The 7051-nt window shown below is 49.6% G+C and overlaps 1 pseudogene; it reads right to left on the bottom strand.

Annotated features, from left to right (window-relative positions):
- Positions 1–5255: 5255 nt before the first annotated feature.
- On the bottom strand, positions 5256–5373 carry LOC126263768 (5S ribosomal RNA; annotated as a pseudogene).
- Positions 5374–7051: the final 1678 nt, after the last annotated feature.

Raw genomic sequence — 7051 nt, 5'->3', positions numbered from 1 at the left:
CTGCGTACTTCACTGCTCCACACCTTCCCTGTCCGGGTTGAACCGCACCGCACTTTAAATTCCTCGCGTGGAGTCGTTTATACACGCTCCCTCGATGGATTGTCTGACGAAGAAATTCAGCACTACCTGTCTGATCAGGGCGTAACGGCTGTTCATAGAGTCATGAAAATGGTTGACACGAACATCATTCCAACCCGCACTGTCTTCTTGACATTTGACAAAGTTCAACTCCCATCGAATATCAAAGCAGGCTATGAGATAATTTCCGTTCGCCCTTACGTCCCAAACCCTACGCGTTGCTATCGGTGTCAGCGGTTCAATCACACCAGCCAGTCCTGTTCCAATCCGGCCAAATGTGTTACGTGTGGCAAGGATGCCCATGAGGGTGCTTGTCCATCTCCATCCCCTCGCTGCATCAACTGTACGGGTGACCACGCTGCTTCCTCTCGAGATTGCCCTATTTTTAAAGACGAAAAGCTCATCCAGGAAATCAGAGTGAAGGAAAAGGTGTCGACCTTTGCTGCTCGAAAATTATTCGCCAGTCGACAGCCCACCGTGCCTCAGACAGGAAAATATAGCACTGTCCTTGCTTCTCCTCGGCCAACAAAGGAGGCGGCCACGCAGACTTGCGACATCACCTTTAGTACCACAGTCGTCAGATCGGCCAGCGCTAAGATCGCCCGTTCAACCTCACCACTTTCGCCTGCCCACTCTATGGCTCACCCTTCATCGGGTTCTGCTAAATCTCGAGCCCAAAAGTCAGACACCAAGACTTCGAAAAAAGAGCATACTCGTGAAGATTTTTTACGTACCTTAACTTCACAACCATCGGTTCCTCCGTCATCTAAACATCATATTTCCAAGAAGGCTAATAAGAAACCCAGTTCCTCTCCTTCTCCGCCAAGGCGTGTCCCATCTACAGCACCACCTGGCGGAAATCGCCCTCGGCCGTCTTCTGTGTCGCCGAGGCGCACTGCTGGCGGCCGATCAACCGGCCGATCTCTGGTGGCAGGAGCTGCTCCTGAACAACCTATGGATCAGGATCTTCTGCCTTCGGCTGAATGCCATTCCATGCTGTCGGTCGCAAGCTCTGAGCAGTCGTTGACGGCAACCTTGGTCACATTCCTCCATTTTCTGTTCCCCCTATGTCCATTATCCACTGGAATATCCGCGGCATTCGAGCCAATCGGGATGAATTGTCGATCCTCTAACGATCATACTCGCCGGTCATCTTCTGTCTTCAGGAAACAAAGCTGCGTTCCCATGACCGCTTTATTCTCCCCCATTTTCAGTCCATCCGATTTGATCTCCCCTCTGTTGAAGGCACTCCAGCCCATGGAGGACTCATGATTCTTCTCCATGATACTCTCCATTATCACCCAATCCCCTTAAACACTTCCTTCCAAGCTGTCGCTGTCCGTCTTTCCCTTTCGGGATATACCTTTTCTCTTTGTACTGTATACATTCCATCGTCCACACCAATGGCACGAGCTGATCTCCTTAATCTTCTTGGTCAGCTTCCACCCCCCTATTTGCTGGTTGGGGACTTCAATGCCCACCACCCGCTTTGGGGATCTCCACATCCTTGTCCACGTGGCTCACTATTGCTAGACGTCTTCCGCTAAGCGGATCTAGTTTGCCTCAACACTGGGGTCCCTACATTTTTGTCTGCCTCCACGACAAATTTCTCTCATTTGGACCTTGCGGTCGGTACTGTTCCGCTAGCTCGGCGCTTCGAATGGTTCGCCCTTGATGATACACACTCGAGTGACCACTTTCCATGTGTCCTTCGACTGCAGCCTCTACTGCCATATATGCGCCCGCGACGCTGGAAGTTTGCCCAAACCGATTGGACACTTTTTTCGTCTCTAGCGACATTCGATGACCGTCATTTTCCTAGCGTCGACGATGACGTCACACATTTTACCGACGTTATTCTTACAGCTGCGGAACGTTCAATACCACGCACCTCCGAATTGCCCCGGCGCCCCCCAGTTCCTTCGTGGAACGGGGCATGCCGTGATGCAATACGTGAGCGGCGACGTGCTCTCCGCGTTTTCCGCCACCATCCTACTTTGGCCAACTGTATCCGCTATAAGCAGTTCCGAGCGCGATGCCGTCGTGTCGTCCGCGATAGCAAGAATGCAAGCTGGCAATTCTTTATTAGCTCATTTAACACCTTCACTCCCTCCTCGGAAGTTTGGAGTCGGCTTCGACGGTTCTCAGGCGCGCCTAGTTTCTCCCCAGTCTCTGGGCTCACTGTCGCGCATGACACATTAGTGGACCCCGTCGCAATTTTTAACTCGTTGGGTCAGCACTTTGCTGAGATTTCGAGCTCTTCAAATTACCCGCCAGCGTTTCTCCCGAAGAAATGTGCAGCGGAAGTGCGACCTCTTGCTGTCTCCTCTCAAAATCGCGACAGCTACAATACTGTTTCCTCCATGCGGGAACTCCAACATGCACTCTTCTTCTCGCTCCTCCGCCCCAGGACCGGATGGTATCCACGTCCAAATGTTGCTGCATTTATCAACCCATAGTCAGCGTTACCTCCTTCGCCTTTATAATCGAATTTGGACCGACAGTACTTTTCCCAGACGATGGCGGGATGCTATCGTCGTTCCTGTTCCGAAACCTGGAAAGTACAAACATCTCCCCTCTAGCTATCGCCCCCTTTCTCTCACGAGTAGTGTCTGTAAGGTTTTGGAGCGTATGGTGAATTACCGTTTAGCGTGGTGGCTGGAATCCCGCAGTCTTTTAACACCTGCCCAATGCGGTTTCCGAAAGCATCGTTCTGCAGTTGACCATCTTGTTGCTCTCTCCACTTATATCATGAACAATTTTCTCCGGAAACGCCAAACGGTAGCAATATTTTTTGATCTGGAGAGAGCATACGATACCTGTTGGAGGACAGGCATCCTCCGCACACTGTTCTCTTGGGGCTTTCGAGGCCGGCTGCCCCTTTTTCTTCGCGAATTTATGGCAGAGCGCACATTTAGGGTGCGGGTGAACACTCCCGTACTTTCTCCCAAGAAAACGGGGTACCCCAGGGCTCCGTGCTGAGTGTTGTACTGTTTGCCATTGCCATCAATCCAGTTATGGATTGTCTCCTTCCTGATGTCTCGGGCTCCCTCTTTGTGGACGATTTTGCGATCTACTACAGCTCTCAACGGACCAGCCTTCTTGAACGACGTCTTCAAGGATGTCTCGATCGCCTCCACTCTTGGAGCATCGAAACCGGCTTCCGTTTTTCTCCCAGTAAGACCGTTTGTGTTAATTTTTGGCGACGTAAGGAGTTTCTTCCACCCTCCTTACATCTAGGTCCCGTCAACCTTCCGTTTTCAAACGTCGCTAAATTCTTGGGTCTTATGTTTGACAGAAAACTGTGCTGGTCCTCCCACGTTTCCTATCTTTCGGCTCGCTGTTTGCGATCCCTCAACACCCTCCGTGTCCTGAATGGTACCTCCTGGGGAGCGGACCGAGTGGTCCTTCTCCGCCTCTATCGCGCCTTAGTGCGCTCGAAATTGGACTATGGAAGCATAGTCTACTCCTCTGCTCGGCCGTCTATTGTTCGGCGTCTCGACTCTATCCACCACCGTGGATTACGTTTAGTGTCTGGAGCTTTTTACACCAGCCCTGTGGAAAGCCTTTATGCTGAGACTGCTGAACCTCCGCTGTCCAATCGGCGAGCAGTCCTTCTGAGTCGTTATGCTAGCCGTCTGTCTTCAATGCCTGCTAATCCAGCCCATGACTCTTTTTTCGACGCCTCCCTTGATGTAGGGTATGCAGGCCGCCCCTCCTCCCTACTACCACCGGGAGTCAGCTTCCGTCAACTACTCCATTCTCTTTCCTTCCGCTTTCCTAAAACCTTCTTGACAACTTGGGGTACAGCACCGCCTTGGCTTCGTCCCCGGATCTGCCTGCTCCGTGACCTTTGTCGATTTCCCAAGGATGGTACCCCTTCACTTGTTTATTGTCGGGCATTTGCTGCTCTATGTGCACAAATGACGGACGCCACATTTATTTACACCGACGGCTCGAAAACATCGTTAGGTGTAGGGAGTGCCTATATTGTTGGCGACACCCCAAATCAATTTCGGCTTCCCGACCAGTGTTCTGTGTATACTGCGGAGCTTTACGCTGTTCTCCAGGCTGTCCACTACATCCGCCGCCATCGGCGGATACAGTACGTTATCTGCTCAGATTCTCTCAGCTCTCTCCTCAGTCTCCAAGCTCTTTACCCTGTGCACCCTCTGGTCCACCGGATTCAGGACTGTCTGCGCTTGCTCCACCTGGGGGGCGTCTCGGTGGCGTTCCTCTGGCTCCCGGGACACGTTGGTATCTGTGGAAATGAGGCGGCCGATATTGCAGCCAAGGCTGCAGTCTCTCTTCCTCGACCAGCTATTCAATCGATTCCCTTCGCCGATCTACGGAGCGTTTTTTGTCGACGTGTTGTTCATTTATGGCACACGCATTGGTCGACACTTACCCATAATAAATTGCGGGACGTGAAAGCTCTTCCTTGTGCTTGGACCTCTTCCTCCCGAACGCGTCGTCGGGAGGAGGTAATTTTAACTAGACTCCGGATAGGGCACTGTCTTTTTAGCCATCGACACCTTTTAAGCGGCGATCCGCCTCCACTCTGTCACCACTGCTCTCAGCTGTGGACGGTAAGACACCTTTTAATTGAGTGCCCCTATTTTAATCCGTTACGCTCCCGTCTACAACTATCGCCTGATATATCGTCCATTTTAGCAGATGACACGCGCTCGGCCGATCGCTTTCTTGAGTTTATTAGTGCCAGTGAAATGACGTCAGTCATTTGAAGCTTTTTTTGGGGACAACCAACCCCTTTCTGTAGTGGATTTTTAAGCCTTCCTTCTGCTTTTAGTTTCTCCAATTTTTTGAGTTTCGCTCCCATTTCTGCTGGTTTCCATTTTCGGTTTTTACTGTTTCCTAAGTCACGGACCGAGCGCTAATGACCATAGCAGTTTTGCGCCCTAAAACCAAAACAAACAAACAAAAATCCTGTGATACACTTTTTACATGTCTCCTTCCGAACAGGCTATGAAGGCCCAACGGTACCGACTGGTCGCCGTGTCATCCTGAGCCCACAGGCGTCACTGGATGCGGATATGGAGGGGCATGTGGTCAGCACACCGCTCTCCCGGCGGTATGTCAGTTTCCGATACCGGAGCCGCGACTTCTCAATCAAGTAGCTCCTCAGTTTGCCTCACAAGGGCTGAGTGCACCCCGCTTGCCAACAGCGCTCGGCAGACCGGATGGTCACCCATCTAAGTGCTAGCCCAGCCCGACAGCACTTAACTTCGGTGAACTGACGGGAACCGGTGTTACCACTGCGGCAAGGCCTTTGGCCTTTTTGTGTGTCAGTTATAGATTTAACAATTTTGGAGTATCAAAACTTCATTCATCTCGTTCGTATACTGGCGGAGCTTTGCATAATATTTCACTACAACACTGCTTAATTAGACACTGATTTGAGCGTAAGTTCACCGGACAAAATATTAGTCACGCGTAAATGAATCGCTAAGCTTTGACAGCGACCTAGTCACATGCTGAACCGAGCGCCCACTCCCTCTACGTGAGGGTAAGAAGGTGGTGATCAGCGAGCCATTTATGTTTCAGGTGGACATTGTACGTAAAAATGGGTAAATTGAAGGAGATGACAAAGTGTCAGAAAGGAGAATTCGTGTTTCGCCGTGCCCATGGCCATACGGGGTATGAAGCAGCGACCTATACATCATATGTACGAACGGTGGTGTAACACACGCGATCACAAAACACATCAGAATTGTGGTCGGCAAAAGATCCTGGCCCAAAGGAACCGGAGATGCCTTTCATGGGCTGTGAACCAAAATCTCTTCAAATCAGAGAGCAATTGCTACACGCAGTAAAGGAAGGTACATCCCAACTTGCGGTGAGAGAGGGTTGCACGTGAACTGCATGCAATGAACATTTGGAATCGGTCACCTCGCAAGGTGCCATTGTTCAGACAGGCTCATGAACTTACGCGTCTTCAGTAGGCTACAAATCATAGAACGTGGACAGTAATTGACTGGTGGAACGTAATTTTGTCTGACGAATCACGTTTTTGTCTATATGCAAATGATGCACGTCGTAGAGTGTACCGAAGCATTTCATGCTGAATCTGTGCAAGGTCAGTTTGAAGCAGGAGGCGGGCCTGTGACGTTTTGGGGATGTTTTTCTTATCCCGAATTGGACCTGCTCGCTGAGATGAACCAGCATGTTTGTTTAAACATTCCGAACCATCAGATCTTGCCTTTCAGTCAACATCTGCACGATAGTAACCTATTGATTCCCCTATTTTTTTTAGACAACAGCAAATTTCATCGAACTATAAGAATGTGTGACTGTTTCCCCACCCTATTAGATCTCGAGTGGCCTGCAAAATCATCTGATTTTATAACGTATAAATTTTGTGGTACGTATTGGAACAACGGGTAAAACTCCGCCACCATCCCCGCAGTTTGTTAGAACTGCGCTCTCAAATCATGAGGGAGTGATTTATCTTGCATGCGACCTACCGTACTTGCACAACATTGTGGACTCACTTCATAACAGGATGCAGGTCGGTATTAAATCCAGGGGCCGAGGTACACTGTATTAAATGATGACTGTAATGATTTCTCTAGGGGTGACTAATTTGTTACCGGTGAGCTCATTTCACTGCACAAATGTTTCTACGTAAATGTAAACAGTATACGCTTAATGGAATATGGAGGCTTTGTATTGTGTGGATGAGTATCGGCTATTGCTTCTTCAGAGATTTTCGGGATGCTGACAGTCTGGTAGTCGTTTCTTTCACGCTGGCGTATCTTAAATCTATTGCATTAAGTTCAGATTTTAGTATTTGTAGTTACTGTTTTGCTTTTAGCCTGTTGACTGTAATACATTATTTGAAACTCTGATGTTATCAGTGGTGAAATACAGGAAGCGAAAGACGCCCTGCTAATTGTACGGGAAACAGACTACAGATGACTAGAAGTACCTGCAAATGACGTAGAATTTGAGA

The sequence above is a fragment of the Schistocerca nitens genome, chromosome 6 (genome assembly GCF_023898315.1).
Source record: "Schistocerca nitens isolate TAMUIC-IGC-003100 chromosome 6, iqSchNite1.1, whole genome shotgun sequence".
Taxonomy (NCBI): Eukaryota; Metazoa; Arthropoda; class Insecta; order Orthoptera; family Acrididae; genus Schistocerca; species Schistocerca nitens.
The sequence above is the reverse complement of the archived record's forward strand: the minus strand, read 5'-3'. Positions and strand labels throughout refer to the sequence as shown.